We start from the raw sequence: 19,086 nt of genomic DNA, 5'->3' as shown, positions 1-19,086 counted from the left end.
CAGTAACCACAGTGGACAGGACAAGGAACAATGGCCTTAAATAGCAGCAAGAGAATTTTAGGTTGGATATTAGGAAGAACTCTCTCATGATGAGGGTGGCTAAGTATTGGAACACACTATGCAGAAAGGTGATGGAATATCTACCTTTGTGGCTTTTAAAAGCAGGTTGGTGATGCACTTGACTGCGATGGTTTAGATAGGATGATCCTGCCTTGAGCAGGAGGCTGGACTAGAAGACCTCCTGAGGGCCCTTCCAGCCCTCTTTTTTCTAGGATTGAGCATTGTACAGGTATTCTCCTAAGCTTTGTGGAGCCCCTGAAGTCACTGTGACTCTGGGCTGCCCCCAGGGGTCAGCCCCCATGGGACCTCATGTTTTTCCCTGGGGCAGTGTATGTTTGGTGTCTGCCACTTTAAGGGCTGGGAGCAGGCAGCCTGCAGGTGCAGACCAGCCCTGATGAGGTGGCCATTTTAGGTTCAAACTCACAGGGCTGGTGCACTAGTTTGCTGCTAGCAGCTGAGGAGGTAACATCTGGCTGAGCTTCTGCTGGGAGCATCCTGGAGGTAAGGGCAGGAGCTATTGAGTAATGTGGGTGGTTCCTGGTCCTGGGTATGACTTGAAACTAGACCCTGCCAGGGAAGGGTAGCCTGGTAGGGCTGTTTGTGGTGGAACAGTCCCCCAGAAATGCCAGGTCAGTTACCTCCCTGGTGAAAGGCAGGTAGGGGCACCTAATAACCCTAGCCCTTACTCCTCAGAGGGTAATTATGAGTGTTGGGGGCCAGGCCCACCTATAGAGGCACCTGAACCCCATGTGGGGAAATGTATGACTCCAAAGAGGGGGAAGTAGTATGGCCCCTGAGAGGGGGCAATGGATTAGGTGGCCTGCACAGAGTAGGGTGCACAGAGGTGGCCTGAAGGCCTGTGCAGTACTGGTGCTGAGCAGGGCTGAAGGGATGGCTTGAAGGGCAGCATAGGGGGTGTGCTGAGTAGGGCCAAGGAGATGGCCTGAAGACCAGCACATGGGCCAGCCCCATAACAGTCTGCGTGTGTACGTGTGAAGTCACCTGGTAAGGGGTTAGGGGTGGAGTCAGCCCAATGTTTGGAGAATTGCCTGGCCACCATGCTGATGAGGGTTGGAGAGGGCCTAAGAGGATGTATGCTGGCCAGCCAAAGAGTGAGTGTAGCCAAGCCTGATGGCCTATGGGAGCTGCTTAAGGGAGCAGGGCAGGATGGATGTGACCCTGTGAGGGGCAGCATGGAAGAGGGCAAAAGGAAGAGGCCCCCAGTGAGAGTGAGGGCAGTTTCATAGTTTCGTAGTTAGTAGGGTCAGAAGAGACCTGAGCAGATCATCAAGTCCAACCCCCTGCCATGGCAGGAAAAAGTAATGGGGTCAAGTGACCCCAACAAGGTGTTCGTCTAACCTCCTCTTATAGACCCCCAGGGTAGGAGTTAGCACCACTTTGCTTGGAAGTTGGTTCCAGGTCCTAGCCACCCTGACAGTGAAGTAGCGCCTCCTGATGTCTAGTTTGAATCTACCCTCTGCCAGCTTGTGACTGTTATTTCTAGTCACTCCTGGTAGTGCTCGGGGGAACAGGGACTCCCCCAATGCCTGCTGGTCCCCTCTGACTAGTTTGTAACAGGCCACTAGATCCCCCCCCTCAGCCTTCTCTTGTGGAGGCTGAACAGGTTCAGGTCCCTTAGCCTCTCCTTGTAGGGCCTGTCCTGCTGCCCCCTGATCATGTGAGCAGCCCTCCTGTGGACCCTCTCGATGCTGTCCACATCCCTCCTGAAGTGCGGCACCCGGAACTGGACACAGTACTCCAACTGCAGCCTGACCAGTGTCGCATAGAGGGGGAGGATCACCTCCTTGGACCTGCTCATGATGCATCTATGGATGCATGACAACGTGTGGTTGGCCTTCCTGACTGCGTCCCCACACTGTCGGCCCATGTTCATTTTGGCATCAATAATGACTCCAAGATCCTTTTCTGCCTCTGCACTGACAAGAAAGGAGTTCCCCAGCCTGTAGGTATGCTGCTGGTTCTTCCTCCCCAGGTGCAGCACCTTGCACTTGTCAGTGTTGAAACCCATCCTGTTCTTATCTGCCCACCCCTGTAACCTGTCCAGGTCCAATTGCAGCCTATTCCTCCCTTCTAGCATGCCCACATTCCCCCACATCTTAGTGTTGTCAGCAAATTTGAACAGGGTGCTTTTTACCCCCTTGTCCAAGTCACTGATGAAGATGTTGAACAGTGCGGGTCCGAGGACCGACCCCTGGGGGACCCCACTGCCCACATCCTTCCAGGTCAAAAATGACCCATCCACCACCACTGTCTGGGTGTGGCCCTCCAGCCACTTAGCAACCCATTTGACTGTGTAGGTGTTGATGCCACAGTCCCCTAGTTTTTTAATGAGAATGGGGTGAGAGATGGTGTTGAAGGCCTTCCTGAAGTCCAGAAAGACTACGTCCACTGCTACCCCTTCATGTAAGGATTTTGTGACCTGGTCATAGGCAGCCACCAGGTTGGTCTGACAGGACCTGCCTCTAATGAACCCATGTTGGTTGCCCCTAAGCATAACCTCCCCTGCTGGCCCCTCGTGGACATGCGCCAGTATAATTCTCTCAAAAAAACTTGCCCAGGACCGAGGTAAGACCTAACTGGCCTATAGTTTCCTGGGTCCTCCTTCCTCCCTTTTTTGAAAATGGGAACCACATTGGCCCTTTTCCAGTCCTCTGGCACCACACCAGAGCACCACGAGTGCTCATAAAGCTGTGCCAGGGGTCCCGCAATGACCTCTGCTCATTCCCTCAGCACTAAGGGGTGGAGGTCATCAGGACCAGCTGATTTAAATATGTCCAGTCCCTCCAGAAGTTCCCTGACTAGATCCTCACTGACCCTAGGCCTGGGTCAGTATGAGTGAGGCCCAGAATAGGGTAGTATGAGAGAGTTCTAACAGTAGATGGAGTTTGGCTTGGTCTCGAGCTGGAGCTGGGATAATACACTGGATACCATCTGTGAGGCATGGTGTAGGGGAGGTACAGAGCTGTGGATAGTGCCCTCTGGCATTGGGGCAGTGAAAGGGCAGCATCCTACTTCTTATATCAAACAGTACATCAAATCATGGCAGGCGAGATGGGACAGACTGCCCTAGGCAGGTGGGTGGGCCGACATGAGACCCAGCCCTGGGTTGGCCCCCTGCCACATGCCCATACACAGTTCTTCATAAAATAATGTTTTATGCAGCAATGGTTACTTCTGTTTGGGCTCCATACCTGATTCTCTTTCTCTCTCTCCCTGATATACAGTGCTAGCGTAGTGAATAAGCTGCATGTACAGAAGATCAGTTACAGATAAAACAGTACATATTAAAGCATAATTAAAATTTCAGACACAAATCAAAACTAGTTCGGCTTCCTCTGAGAGCCATGTTCTAAGTTGGTTATATTCTTTGGGGATACCTAGGTGCATTTAAAGCACGTGATTACAGGGATAAAGATAAAGAATAAGAGCTCTTATTTTGTTCAGGGCTCTGATAAAAGACTTGCTCGTACATGTGGATAGTTAAAATCGGAAGGGATAAAAGGTAATCAAAAGCAGATAAGAACAGGCAAAGTAGGCAACAATAACTATTTGAATAATTCATTATTTTCTTCGTGTATAACTTCAGGTCCAGTCTTTCTGTGGAGAACCAGATTGAGATATTTCTGTATTCTGTTCAGGAAGTCGGCCTGGTCAGGAGCAACTTGTTCTTGATACCATGACTTCATTGCAAGGGGCATAACTATTTAAAAGAGTTTCAAACAAAGAACTGAGGTGCCAAGACCCACTAGTAAGAAGTGGGTGCTCAGAGCAGTGAAAGACATGAATTCTGAAAGTTGTTGGTCTGACATGCAAACAATGTTATCTGCAAGGACATTTATGTAAGCCTTCCTTTTCCATTTTAACCTAACCAACATAATACACACCAATTGACTGATCCATGGTGGTTTGTTTCGAGAAGGCTGTCCTGGCCCACTGTAAAATATCTGCTGGCTGTATGATTCCCAAGAAATGTAAGTCATGACAAGGATCAAGACCAGGGGTGGGCAAAATACAGCCTGTGGGCTGGATCTGGCTCATGGAGGGACTTTGTCTGGCCTACAGTGGGTCCTTCAGTTCTGCCTGGCCCAGGCCCCATCTGGCCTGTGGCATGTCCTGCCACCCCCTGAGCATGCAGCAGGGCTGGGGTGGCTCCACAGCTGGACTATCTTCCTAGGCAGTGGCAGCTCCTTCTGGCTGCTGCCACCCCTGGCCTCAGCCCCGTTGTGCCTGTGTGCACAGCCCCAACCTTGGCCTGTCCTGTCCTGTGCCTGCTCTGGACTCAGCCTGGTGGAGCAAACCAGCTCTGGATCAGCCAGAACCAGCATGCACAGCCCTGACCTTAGCCCACACTGCACCTGCTGTGGACTCATCCACCCACACTGAGCAGAGGTGGTGGCAACTAAGCAGAAGCTGCTGCTCAATGTGGGGAAAAAGCAGACCCTCCCCATTCCTGCTGCTGCCAGGCCCTTCTTGTTGCAGCTGTCCAATACCCACCCCCTGCTGAGAAACAGCCACAGGAGCAAAACCCTGTGTGGCAGACCACTTGCAGTGCCTGACAATTTAAGGGCTGAGTCAAGCAGCCAGGAAAATACTGACTGCCTATATAAATACAGAAGTTTCCTGCTGGCAGTGGAGGCAGAAACATCTAGCTGAGCTGCAGCAGGAACACCTTGACCAAGAGACTCCTGCTCTTACCTTCCTGGGCATGACCTAAAACTGCACCCTGCTGGGGAAGGGTGGATTGGTGAGGCTTCTAGTGGTATGGGAGCCCCCAGGAAATGCCAGGCCAGTTACCTCCCTGGTGAAAGACAGGTAGGGGCACCTTAACTCCATCCCCCACATCCTAGTGGGTAACCCAGCAAGGAGGTTGGCAGGACCAAAGTGGTCCAGAGTGGGGCAAGGAGCCCGGAGTGAGTGAAGGGCAAGGACTTTGGAAAGGGTGTGGAGCCCAGTGAGAGGCAAGGAGCCCAGAGGTTAGGTGCCCTGACTGTGTGTGGCATAAGGAGACACAGTATGAGTGAGGGGTACTGAGCACAATGATTATAGCCGAAGTTAGGGGCTGGGATATAGTTACAACTTAGATGCCATCTGCAAGGCATGGGCTGCGGTGTAGGGGAGGTTCAGAACCACAGACAATGCCCCCTGGCATTGGGGCATGTAATGGGTACTCTCCCATATTTTACCACCCATTTTGAGAACAGCAGTCATGGCAGGCGAGACTGGGCAGTCTGCCCCATAGGCAGGTGGGCGGGCCGGCATGAAACCTGGCCTAGGGAGCTACCCCCTGTCATGCCCTGAAAAATCATTTATTTTCACAACACTTCTTGACAAGGCAGTGCCCCCTTTATAGAATAATACAGTTGGTTAGAGATCTCATCAGTGATGTGGGAGACCAGACTCAGCTGCCTCCTCTAGATGAAGCAATTCAACGACATATTTCCCATCTCATAGGAAGTACCCTCACCAGCAGGCTAAAGAGTTACTCACTCTCTAGCTGTCTGTCTAAATAAATAAATCACAGAAAAATAGAGCTGGAAGAGACCCCAAGAGTTCATATAATCCAACCCCCTTAGGGCAAGATCACACCTGTCTAAACTGTACTTAAAAATATACAATGACAGAAATGCCACAACCTCTCTGAAACAGATTTCCTTTATCTAGGTTACCTAACTGTTGTATCACCAAATACCATTCTCTGAATACTTAGTATTTTATACAAAGAAGAATGGATTCAACAAATGGGAGTGAGAAAATCTGGCCCACGAATTCTATACCACCAGGTGGCCAAGATTCACCTGGATGGTGGAAGTTATTCACATCTTGGCCTGGAATCAGGCTGGAAATGGATTTAAAATTTAGATATCTCACACCCCAAGTCAGTGTCCTGACCATTTTGTATACGGGGACAGGTACTATCAGCCTATCTCGTTAGTTAGTTAGTTGATTTCACCGTGCAAAGAAGCAGGGAAGGAATTTTGTCTGAAGCATGAATCTATGACACTTAGTTTACTGAACAGTGAAGACATGTTGGTGCCGTATGCTTCTGCCTCCTCATTGGAAACCTCCTAATGGATCAGGAAGACCTGACGGGATGGTCTGTAGAACCCTGCCATTGTCACAGCCGACACTTTCACAGAGACTTGTGGATCTTCTCTGCCAAATTACAGAATGTCCTGTTTCTAGTGACTTACGTTCTGATACCAGGGATGAGTTATGCCTTTTGAGAGAGATGCGATAGAAACTGTACAGAGAGTACTGCTTGCTATGGGGCTTTCATACATTTGTCTTTCTAATGGCTTTGCATGTCACTGGTAGAGCAGCCTATTTTGCTTTTAGACCTTTGAAGAATTAGTGTGTACTAGACTTACGATGTTAAATAGATTATAAAAGTTAATGGCTAAGAGACTGCATATATTAAGAGCCAGGAAAAAAAAGACTGATCTCATCGTGCATGTACGATCTTCCATGGAGCCCCTTTAGACAAACAGCTGGAAGTGAATTTAGCTCAGTGGGTTCTTACATGCATGCCATCCTGTAAGAATTCAGCATCTCTCTTCACTGTTAAGTGCCTGGCTCCACCATAGTTTTCTCAGAGGAATGTTTCCTGGAGGGTTGGGTAATTTTGCTTCCTGGCAAAGTGAAAGGCCTCTCTTTTGTCAAAGTGTAGCCTTTCAAGATTGAGCTCCTGGGGCATAGGTTACGGTTGGACAAGGGGTGCCTAGGCCATGGTTTGAGTCTAGCCCGGTAAGGCTCTCTGGGCTGGAGTTATAGTTGGGTTTTGCATGACTACACAGATAGAATAAATATGCAGGGCTAGGCTGAGTCCTCCACGCTAAGGATAGGGTTTCCTCACTTTAGGCTCCGTGGGATAGTATTTTAGAATCACTTCCAGGTTTGCTGGGGAGCGCACTGGGGGGCCCTGCCACACCCCTCCAGCTCGGTGACTGGTGCCTCCCGGGTCTGGGGGAGCACCCAGGGTCCCCCTATGGCCAATTGCCAAGCTGGGGGTGCCGGGGGGCCCCCCACACGCTCCCTGGTGGACCCAGAAGTACTTCCAGTCCACTTTTGGGTCTGCTGATGAGCACGCAGGAGGCCCCACCGTGCTCCTGTGGGTCGTTCCATCCACCCCAGCATCGCAGTGTTCACAAGCTGCACCTGGTACCTTGAAGTATGTAGAAAAAAAACATTTAAATCTGTGTCTATGTCTGAATTGCTGATTTTCTGAATCAGTATCGAATCTTCAGATTCAGATTTGACCGAATCGAATCGGGGACAGTGGTCCAAATCAACGAATAGAATCACTGTCTCCGATTTGAATTCGGCCCAAATTGAATAGGGCCCATTCCACACACCCCTAGCCCTCCGCTACAGTTAGGATTATGCCAAATTGATCTCTTTCAGTTAGGATTAGATTTGGGCCAGACTAGGGACCCAGGGCTTTGGATAAGGCATGTGCCAATAGAACTCATGGGGCCAAGTGTACAATGGATTGACTAATCAGTCCCAGCCCCTGCACTACCTCTCTGAGCCTTTACATTTGCATCTCAAATATGAGCGCATGAACAGCCTCAGCAGTCTAGTCCCGAGTCACTGATCACCTGCTACCTTACCATTAGTTAACATTGCCCAATCAGCCCAAATTCTAACCCAAACTTGACAAATCTTTCCAGATCTACTCTGAATCCTGCTCATAGCACTAACCTGAACACGGAGAGCCCCAGCCAATCAGAATGGTATTTAAAGTACAATTGGGTCCCCAGCAATTTCTAGATCCAAATTCCTTCTAGGCATTCTTGAAAACAGAAGCCAAGTCCAGATTTTAAATAATCACCTCTCTGTTCATATAGTGATTTAGATTCAATCTGCTTGTCCATGCCCTGAACATTGGGGTATTCACAGTCTCAATCTACAGCTTGGATGGTATCCACGTAACTGTGTGTACATGGAGGAAAAACTCTCTCTGTTTGTGGAAGAGTCATTTGCTCCCTAAATAATTCTGTAAGTCTGTGCAAGCAAAAAACCCCCAAACAAACCCTTTCATAATTTTTTTTTTTTCTGCATGTTTGGCTACTGTTTATTGCCACCTGATCCTATGTCTATTTCTTCTGCAAACGTCTCTCTTAGGAAGTAACTATATATTCCTTTTAATACCCTTAAATGTTATCAGTTGCCTCTACAAAGCAGTTGTCACAGTCTCTTGTAAAATCTAACAAATTGTTAGTTTGCTTCAAGTGTTTTCATTTGTCATAAATCAGATTAACAAGACTAACTAAGTGCCATCCAATTTTTCCCACTGAGGCTTGAGACTTTTTGAACTACATGCGTTGCACTTTTCCAGCTGTGCCAGCTCTTTTTATCCATTAACCCCAAACAAATTAGGCTAGAACTTCTCTTTAACACATCCCTTCCTTCTCAAATCGTAATAAAATATAACCATGGAAAAACTGCATAATTGTAGTCATTTTTAACAAACCTCTCTTCCCTCGTTATGCAAAGGGCCAAATCTGCAGACAAACTTGCATACCTGGAGTAGAATTCTCTCTGTTAGGATTAGATCTGGGCCAGACTCAGGACCCAGGGCTTGGGATAAGGCATATGCCAACAGAACTCGCTGGGCTGAGGTCCTGGTTTTCCTTGGGAAGAGGGATGTCACTTGAAATGCACAAAACTTTCCACATGTCCATCATTTTATTTCCCCCCCCCCCCCCCCCCTGCAAAAATTAAAGTTAGTGTCTATGTCCTGGGCCAAATGTAAAATGGATTGACTAATCAATCCCAGCCCCTACACTACCTCTCTTAGCCTTGCACGGTTTTTGGTTGTAGCTGTGTTGGTCTAAGGACATAAGCAGGCAAGCTTCTTTGGGTAGATGTGATATCTTTTATTAGACCAACTGAGTCGTTGGAAAAACATTCTGCTCTCTGAGCCTTTCCATTTGCATCCTGTAACAGCTTGCATCCACAAATGTGATCCTCAAAACCTCTGAGCTGTGAGAAGGAAGAGCTCTGTTTGGTAAATGTCTTAATCACAGACCACTCAGGCTTCCTCTTGTTCCATCTAGTTGAATCTTTAGTCATCAAGGCTAGGGACAAACATTACACATAAACTGACTTAAGTGATCAGAAACTGGCTTAAACCTGTAACAAAACAGATGTCCAGTGCACATAAACCAGTCTGAAAACAGCTGAAACTGGTTTGAGATAAACCTGGTTGAATGTAGGATCAGACTTAGCTGATTTGGGTCAAACCAGTATGCAACATCCATCTCTTACCCCTTCCTGGTTTAAGTTAAATCGGAGTCCCCCAGCATCCCGTCATGCTCTTTGGGCTGGTTGGGGCTCTCTGCTCTACAGCAGAGCTGGCCCCTCCCCTCTGCTCCCTGGCCAGAGCTCCAGCACAGACTTGCAGGCACAGCAGGGTCTGCTGGATTCCCTGTGCCCCTTTTCCCCCCACCACTTGCTGATTAAGCAGGAATCTCTTCCTCCTCTCTGCCACAGCACAGACCATAGCCAACATGTGGTATGCTAGCTAATGCTGTGTAAGGCTCCAGTAGAGACTGCAGATGCAACAGGGTCTGCCTGGCTTCCCCATGCCTTACTTACCCCACCCCCTTGCTGCACAAGCAAGAAATCCCTGCTTCCTCCCTCCCTTCTTCCACAGCATGGACCCCAGCCCCATGGACCCTAGGCATGTGGTATGTTAGTTAATGCTGAGAGGTGTCTGTGTGTCTCTCTCCAGTTTCACTGGGGCAGGTAGACAGAACAGTGACTGCTTAGGGCTATTTGGAGCTAATCAATAGGGCAGCTGGTAAGATGTTTAAGAAGTTTGAAGTAATGGAGAGAGGCCATTGTTTTGCTAATTGGGTGATAAAGACTGTTATCACTATCGGCACCCAGCTGACTTGGTTGCCTGTCAGTTTGCTGCAGGCAGTATGACGAAGCAGAGAGGAAGATTAAAAAGCTCCGTATCATCAACAGATGCATGCACTGCACACTCCCCCATCCCTTGCCTTAGAGTGCTAGCCTGGGGTTGGGGGCTAGCAACACTCCTACCCCTTGAGCAGCCAGTGGGGAAAAGCCTGGGACCATGCAGGCAGACCTCTCTAATGAGAGTCCTGCCAGAGCCTGGCCATGACCTCCTCAGCTCAGCTCCCTCCAGAAGGGAAGGGAGAGCTGCTCTAGCACCCCCCAGCTTTTAGCCTGAGCCACTGCAGGCATGTGCCTGAATTTCTTCAGTCCAGAGAGAATGTCTGTCCAGTTTCAAACTAGTTCAGCCTAGCCAGGTTCAACTAACCTGCAAAGATTGAATCATTTCAGGCTCAGGCTTTTTGAATGTCTGTCCCTAGCCCTCAACTCCCATAGCCTTCTGATGATGTGAGAACACAGTTCCTCTCATAATGAGAATGGAATACAGTTTGTTCCCTAGATATTTGCTTTCTTCCTTGCTCATAATACATTATGCAGCATATACTGCTGACTTCCTGATGTACCTTTTTTACAGGAAGCTGGAGGGGTGTACTTTATTTATTGGTAACTTTTATGATGTCAACTAATCCTTTCAATGGCAGCAGCAAAAAAAATCAATCTCCTTCTTCCAGGACCAAAAACCAAACAGAAGGGTTAACTCAGAAATCCCATTGTATTAAAGACTGTGCCGGAGCAGTTTTGTGTCTCCTGTCTCTTTTCTAGACAATTTTAGCCACAGTATCTGGCAAGTGCTTTGCCGTGCTTCTAGAAACATATTATACCAACCTCATCTGTGATGAAGCCCCCTGAAACAGTTATACCAGATGTATATTTGACCTATGGATTTCCTTAAATATTCAAAGGTGAATCTTATCTTTCCCTCACATACTGCAGTTGTACAGAACACATTATTTCTACTGAAAACCCACAGTAGCATAGCAATAGCATTAGCTGCAAGCAACTAATGCAAATATACTGAAATGCCTTGTCACCATTACAGAATCAAAATGCATTGACAAACCAAAGTTTTCAGTGATTGTATAGGTGTCCATTTGCTTTCATAAGAGCATTATAACATTGAATTTATGGCAAAATTTTAGCAGCTTCTGCTGGTAGGCTACTGTTCAATAGGCCTGACATCAAAGGTATTGCTTAAATGCAGTCGCACTCATGTTAATAGGATTACTGCTCATGTAGCCTTTATTGGGATGAGAACATGGGTGCACAAATTGTGTGCAATATTTGTAAAACTCAATACTCTATTCTACCCTGAAGGATAAAAGATGCAGACAGAAGTGACAATATTTGCCTGATCTGGCCCCTAAAAGTGCTCTACAGCCATGACCAAACAAGTGCATGGTTGCAACTACTTTAAAAGGACCTGATCCCACAAAAATCCGAATCCTCACTACATGAGTGTTCAGATGAAGGTGCTCCAAAGCAGAGTGCCCTCAGCAACGCCTGTCATAGTTTCATAGTAGCTAGGCTCAGGAGGGGCCTGAACAGATCACCTAGCCTGACCCCTTGCCACAGGCAGGAATGAATGCTGGGTTCACAAGACCCCAGACAGGTGATCGTCCAACCTCCTCTTGAATTTGCCCAAGGTAGGGGCGAGGAACACTTCCCTGGGAAGTTGGTTCCAGATTTTGGCCACCCTAACTGTAAAATATTGCCTTCTGATCTCTAACCTAAACCTATTCTCCATCAGCTTATTACCATTGTTACTTGTCACCCCAGGTGGTGCTGGGGAGAAAAGGGCTCTACCTATTTGCTGTTGATCTCCCCCGATGAGCTTGTAGGCTTCCACCAGGTCCCCCCTCAGCCTCCTCTTGTTCAGGCTGAACAGGTTCAGGTCCCTCAGTCTCTCCTTATAGGACCTGTCTTGCTGCCCTCTCACCAAGCGGGTGGGCCTCCTCTGAACCCTCTCCAGGCTGACCACATCCCTCTTGAAGTGCAGTGCCCAGTACTGGACACAGTACTCCAACTGCAGCCTGACCAAAGTCGCATAGAGGGCGACCATCACCTCTCTGGACCAGCTTGAGATGCATCTTTGGATGCATGACAAGGTATAGCTGGCCTTGCTGGCTGCGGTCTGCGCTTGCCAGGAGCTGGACTTGGCAGACACATTCCAGCACTGCTCCCAGTGCTGTTTTCAGAATGGGGGTGGGGTGGAAAGCTGAAGGTGGGGGGCTCCAATCCACCCTTCTCCCCCCACTCCAGCTCAGCTGAGGAAACCCCAGAATGGGCCTCCCTCTCATGCCTTCTTCCCTGCCATCCTCAGTTAGCATGGGAGCTGGGAGAGATGGGGCAGAGACTCTGTCCCTGAATGGGCTCTGAATTGGAGCCCTATCTCCCACCCTCCCAACCCAACAGCTAGCATCTGTTGGGTTGGGATGATTAGTCTAACTCATGGTGCTTTACAGAAAGCACCATGAGTTAGACCCAGGAGCTGCACTTCTGCCTGCACCTAAAGTGCAGGTTGGGACCAAGTCCCTACAACAAATATTTACACAAGTAGGGGCAATAGGATCACAACTTATGTAATCAATTTGTAGCTCCCATTGAAATGCATTCCCCCAACACTGCAACGGTTTCTATCATTGCTAAGCAACTTAACAGGAAATGAATGCTACATTCAACTTGCATTGGAGAAAAATTTGAGAGAGACAACTTATTTCTGGTCAGGTCTATGGAACTACTCCCCTTATTTTGAGGATAAGTCACAATATTTTAATAACTCAGTGCAATTCTTAAAAGTGGTAATTCACCATTTTTCAGAAAGACCTTTCCTCTGGTTTTGGTTCAGAACATAAATTCCCAATACAATGTTCATGCTAAGTTTCCAAGATAATATGACAACTGGCTTGAACCCAGAAACTCTATTGGAATGGCAAAGGTTCATGTAAATCATGAGAGAAAATTTATGCAAAAAAAAATCAGTGCCTGTCCACTCCAAACAACAATTAAGAGCCTGACCCAAAGCCCAGCAAGTCAGTGGAAAGACTCCCAGATCTGAATCTACAACAAACAGCAAGCCCGGATGAACACTAGATGATTCCAGGTTTCATAACAATGTTTTCAGACATTACAGTGACCACTTTAAATCTAGTCTCAAAATAACTCCCACAGATTTGAACTCCAACGGATTCCTCCAGCACCTATATCCAATTGGGTTTCTCTCGTATCTTCCCAAACTGGCTTAGCATATAAAAAAGGTCTGCTGGCTCAGTGACGGACATGGAAGTCTGGCATCTTGTTATTCTTGGTTTCTTATGACACTACAACAAAATACAGGGATTCACACACACTATAGTTATTGGAAATAACGGTGGAGTGACAGGTTCCAAAGCTATCATTTTTACAATCAGAAAGCAGTGAATTACATATCGTAAGCAAGCAAGCTGTACATCGATAGGTTAACAACCGTACAACGTCCCTGCAATATCACTGAAAGAGCTCTATTTCAGTATAGTTGACTGTCTTTTTTTGTTCTCCTAAGTTTTTCCTCCAACTGAAATTTTCTATTTGTTGTAACATAGTTTTGCAGTCTGGGTTAGATCTCCTTTCCAGGCATGAGCTTACTCATTGAACCAGTTTTCCTGAGCACTTGGATTATCATCACACACTTCTCATGTATTTTCCTCTCATTACAGCCCTCACTATCAACATGTACATAGGATGAATTAGTTCTCCTCAGGATGAACCATGTGATATGGGGGCCCTCTCCTATTTTTACTGAAGTCAGCAAGAGATTTGCCCTTTACTTCAGCAGCAGGATGTAACCTAAACGAATCTCAAAACATTTTCCGTACTCTTTGAAAGAGCATTTTTCAGACTCACTTCTCAGCCACAGAAGGGAACCCCGATCCATTTGACTCCCTCACAAGCAACGTCCCAAGACAGCCAAGCTGTCATCTTTGCTATTTACATCAGTTTTGACAGCCTCAATGGTGCAGGCTGAGTCATTTCAAACTCTCATATTATTTATGAAGCCTATAGTCTTCCCGACAGGGAGGCTGATTTTGATAGGCAGCAGGTCTGGGTCATTTCAACAGCACTTCATATTTATCCACTTTCAGAGGTATATCACCAGGATTCATCTGAGGAGTAATAACATTTCTCATTGCAGCTGGTGGCCTGGCCATAGTCAAGGAACAATAAGGAGGGGGTGGGGGGGAAATCCACTCTTTAAAATTTGATGGAGGGTAGGGGGGGAAAAAAAAAAAAAAGAATGCCATTGTGCCTGATCTTTTCTTGCAAAAGAAAATCTACTGCTATATTCTCACTGAAACAGATCCTGTAGAAACCCTACCTCTGGTGTTAAACGATGACCCATTATTGGAAGTCCCTGGGTCTGCTGTTTTATAGCAAGACTTACCACATCCCTGAGGTCCTATGAGAAAGGAGCAGCCATCTGCACATCTGTTCTCAGGGTGGCTCAAGCCATGTCTTCCATCTGTTCGTATGGTGGTATTCTGTGAACCTAAAGAGAAGTCAAGCTTCTGGAAGACCAGTGTGGGGATGTGGGAGGCAGTGGAGAGGAAAAGAGTTAGAAATTAGCTATACTGCCTGCCTAGTGATGGGAATCAGCTGAAGATCATAAAAAAGGGAGGAGACTAGAGCTAATGCAAATGGTTAGTGAAACCAGCACCTGGTTGCAGCTAGGTCTTTTACCACATACAACAGCAATATGCATCTGCTTCCTCTCTAAGCTGAGTGCATGCAGGATATTTCTGAAGAGTGTAGCATTGGTTAAACTTTTAAATAGTTTAGTTGAATCTAGCATGGATTTAATGATTTGATTTCTGTCTTCTAGAAAGTAGCTGCTTGACTATTTTGTAATGCTTCCAGCTTGACACAAGTGAATGAACTTTGTATGCCCGGGGCATGAGAGAGGTATGGGCAAGAGGTGAGTGAAGAACGAATGGGAGTTTTGGCATGAGAAAAAGGAGAGAGGATGTAACTGTTTATGTAAGCAACAAGGCGCCAGGTGTGTAAATTACCAGCCAGTAACTAACTAACAAACAGTTGAAGAATCCCTTTGAAGCTCGAGGGCACAAAGGAGATCACAAAAGAAGAAATGCTGCCATGTGGGCAACAAGAACACTTCAAGACTGAGACCCATTTTTACAACTAAAGTGACCCCAATTTAAGATGAGAGGAAGATGGATGTGAAACAGCTGCTAAAACACAGACTAAGCATGGAAAAACCTCAAGAAGCAAAACAAGGACTGGCAAACCTTATAAAAACAGGACCCAAATGATGCTAAGCAGGTGAAATCTTCTGTCTTCCTTTCTGGAGCAGATGCATCTGCTTTTCATCTTGCTCCAGCTACTGTCTTTCACCACAATCATCAGCTTCAGCTACTTGGTGAACACAGGGTTGGCCACCCTGTGTTAGCATGGAGCAACTATTGCTGGTAACTATATCTGGAGTCTGTCTGTCTGCACGGAATGGTTGTTCTGTGTGTGTGTGCGAGATGATGTGCATGATGATTTGTGCGTTTGTATGAATGGTGTGTCAGAACCTCTATGTCTAACTCATGTAATCAATAAATGCAGCATTCTGGCTTATCCCCCTTTTCAAAGCCTTGCTTGTGATTTAAGCAATTAGGTTAATTTGATAACAAGGGCAGATGTCTGAGAGTTTTCTCTTTAAAAAATAAGAATAAATAAATTGGCATGGTCACAGTATTATCATCTTTAAAGCCAGCTAATGCTTAACGTCTCAGTGGGAATATAGTTTATAAGAAGATTGTTCTGTCTGCCTTTTTGCAGGATGAATGCCTGACTTGGGATTTTCCTCTGAACATGAGAAACCTGGGTGCTTTAGAGCCACATCTTGGCTGCTGATGAGCAGAAGCATGAAAATCATTTAGCTCCTTCACAGCCTTTTCTGCACTGGAAGTGCTGAAGAGAATTGTCCTATTAACCTTTCCTCTACCCAGTCTCAACATGACAATCCAATTGACAGATTAGGCCAAAGTTTCCAAAAGTAGCCAGGTAACTTAGGTCCTAAGTGTCCAATCTTCTTTGAAAAGAGCATTTGGGTACTTCTGAGCATGTTAATTAACCTGACTACAATATCCTTCTAGAAGGTCACTTCCATTTTCTAGCTTTAAGAAATACATATATTTCTTGCTTTGAGTACTCTTCCAGACTTGTCATGTTTTTCAGGCAGTGTCCCAGATTTGGAATCCAATTCCTTCAGGTCCACTCCACTGAGAAGTCATTTAAATGTTTTTATAGATTTCAATCCACATGCTCCTTCTTTTTATAACTCTCTATTCATTCAAGCTGTCAGAAGTAAAAACCAATACAATGATAACAAATGGAGGACAATTGTGGTTCTGTTATTCTAAACCTTTCCAGTACAGAAAAACTCTTAGGGACAAATTAAGGCAAAATCCTTAGGCTCTCTGAGTACTCTCAAGGACCCCAAAAAGGCAGCATGTCATTGCAAAACTTATGGCCACATCCACAGCTGGTATAGATGTGCAATGCTCCATGAATTTCACTGGTCCTATGCTGATTTAGATCAGCTACAGCTCAGACCTCCAAGAATCTACGTAGGGCAGAGGGGAAAAACAAGTATGTTAAATGAAAAAGAATATGGGCTGAGGAAGTATCGGATAATCGCAAGAGGGTCAAGATCAAGTCGTACAGCCCCATTTAGGTTTTTATTCAGTTTAGAAGTACTCCATAGAAGTCCATGGAAAGTCTCATACAGAGGAAAAAATCTGTATTGACCAAGGCATGCAGGTGATTAAAGATATGCACAAGGATGGGTTAAGAAAGGCAAGCCACATCTTTATTATCTTAATGTACCAGGCATTTGAATGTGTCAAATGTGAGGGTTCCAGTGCTTGAATCTTCATAACCCATAATTCAGGCTAGGCTTTTGTCATGAACTCCCCAGAAAAGCTCTGGTCAGGGACCCCAACCCCCTGCCTTAACACAGCCACTCTTAGCACCTTTAAATCCAGCCCAGGCACAGCAGCTTCTAGGCTAGATGAGCTGCTGGCTCCTTGGGCTCTGAGGTTGGGCCTTTCGGTCTGTATACATTCTCACTACATGGCCTCACAGTGAGCTATGCTTTGGTTCAGCTTCTGGAGAAGTATCTTACCTCTTTAAAAGGGATGAAGTGCACCCAAGGACATATACAGCAAAGCTGATAGTCCTTCTTGGATATAAACATTGTTAACTGCAATACAGCAGACAGAATCTTTGTGTCATAGCACCTAGGCCAAACTCAGCCTCTGCCCCTTTCCTTATGTCTCTGGGATCTTTTTCAAACCAGCTGGACCTTCTTGAGGCCTCCTCTGGGCACCAGAGATAGCAATGTGTCTTCAGGGCCTGAGCTTGATGGTGCTCAGGTGTGTCTTCATCTTACAAATTAGTTCCCTATGTTCTTGAAGACTCCTTCCCTAGTAGCTGACACACTTAGTATGAAGCCCCACTTTCTCTCCCAGGTCTGATTCAGGACAAGAATTACATTCTTTCTTAGGGCATAACAGTGTACAAGAAAGTAATGGAAATGAAGGCATGTAACATTATTGTAAATATACATGCATTGAACCCAGGCATGTTACAAAATAGCACCTAGCCCATCACAAATTTCCTTGGTCCGTGTGTAGATTTCAGCATCAAGCTGCGAGTCCCCCATACAAAAGGGGGACTGCAGTTATAAAGAATTCAAGGTCCCCCCCCCCACTTCTTCCATACACAGATGGTCCACTCATGTAACCCCATGATTCCTATTTTCTTGGACCTTTTATCTGTACTGGCCACATGTTACAAGGAATTAAATAGTCCTATTAACTACTGAATATTAATTTATATGTCCTGTACTTATTAACCTAACTGATGATGCTTTGAGGAAAGAGAAAATAACCCACCAGGCCTCTGCCAATTTGACAGAAATGGGAAATATTATTTCCTGGCCCATCAAATGGGCAATAAGTCCAACTCACCTTTCCTATACTAAACCTAAAGGGATGGGGGTAGAGCTTGAAATAGCCAATGTTTTAAATTAATGAGGGGTCAGGGGCCAATCAGTTTCCTTCTCCCCCTTCCTGCTAGCCAGTAGGACAAAGACAGAGGAGGGACCTATTGTATCTTCCTTTGCATGCATGCCCTATCTCCATCATGTTCATCGCCCACAATTAAGCCTCACACCCAGTGACATGGGTGGGTGATACTTATGCCCTTGCTTACAGAAGAGGGTGAAGGGCAGATGCTCCTCATATTAGGAGGGAATGGTTCTCACCCAGGGAAGGTGGGCATCACAGGCTATGCTGCTTATCTTAGACATACACATTTTCTTCCTCTACCCTTTCATTCTGCTGCACCCTCTGAATATTTTATCTACAATCTTGCATATTCAGCTTTTTCCTGTCACCATTCAGCTCCACCCTGTCCTTAATCCATTACCCTTCTACTAAAAGACTCTTCATTGGTAGTGGATCCTGTTAAGGGATGGTATGCTTGTGTTGAATGAACCATTCCTGATTTGAATCACTCATTACAGAAGGAGGTGGAGCATTGTTTACTTGGTTTGTATATTGAACAACATCACACACATTAGAACGAGACCTCAGCTGTGTCTCTGTCCCTGATTAGGTGCACGTTACTGAGGGGAAAAACAAATTAATGAACAATGATGCTAATTTTGTATTAAATTTGAAAAGCCTTGAAAAATGAAAAGCCTTGTATTAGATTTTAAAATTGCTATGCATATCTTCAGGGAATTTTTAAAGCAAGGTCTCACACTATTGTACAGCTAGAGTCTATCAGTAATACACCGTGACTGTATGAGGTGCCAAGATAATAAAATGTCAGCTCTGCGCTGGAAAATTCACGTGGAATATAACCAGTGCTGATCTTGAAAAGCTTTCCTAGCTTTGGGGATTAGGTATACTAACTGAGGTCCTATTATTCAGATTCAGATTATATTCATGGTTTGGCCTCAGAATATTATTCCCAGAGGCCTGTCTCCATCCCACCACTGATAATCCTGGATAGGAGAGAGCATGCTGACCT

At 46.1% G+C, this 19,086-nt stretch overlaps 1 long non-coding RNA gene across 1 annotated transcript; it reads left to right on the top strand.

Moving 5' to 3' along the window:
- The first annotated feature begins 496 nt into the window (after nt 1–496).
- On the top strand, nt 497–18,849 carry LOC132243978 (uncharacterized). Its single transcript, XR_009455557.1, has 3 exons — nt 497–561; nt 14,861–15,464; nt 15,823–18,849. It is a non-coding gene; the product is annotated as an uncharacterized LOC132243978 (long non-coding RNA).
- Nucleotides 18,850–19,086: the final 237 nt, after the last annotated feature.

The sequence above is a fragment of the Alligator mississippiensis genome, chromosome 11 (genome assembly GCF_030867095.1).
Source record: "Alligator mississippiensis isolate rAllMis1 chromosome 11, rAllMis1, whole genome shotgun sequence".
Lineage (NCBI taxonomy): Eukaryota > Metazoa > Chordata > Crocodylia > Alligatoridae > Alligator > Alligator mississippiensis.
Note: the sequence above shows the minus strand (reverse complement) of the source record. Positions and strands in the feature narration are given on the sequence as shown.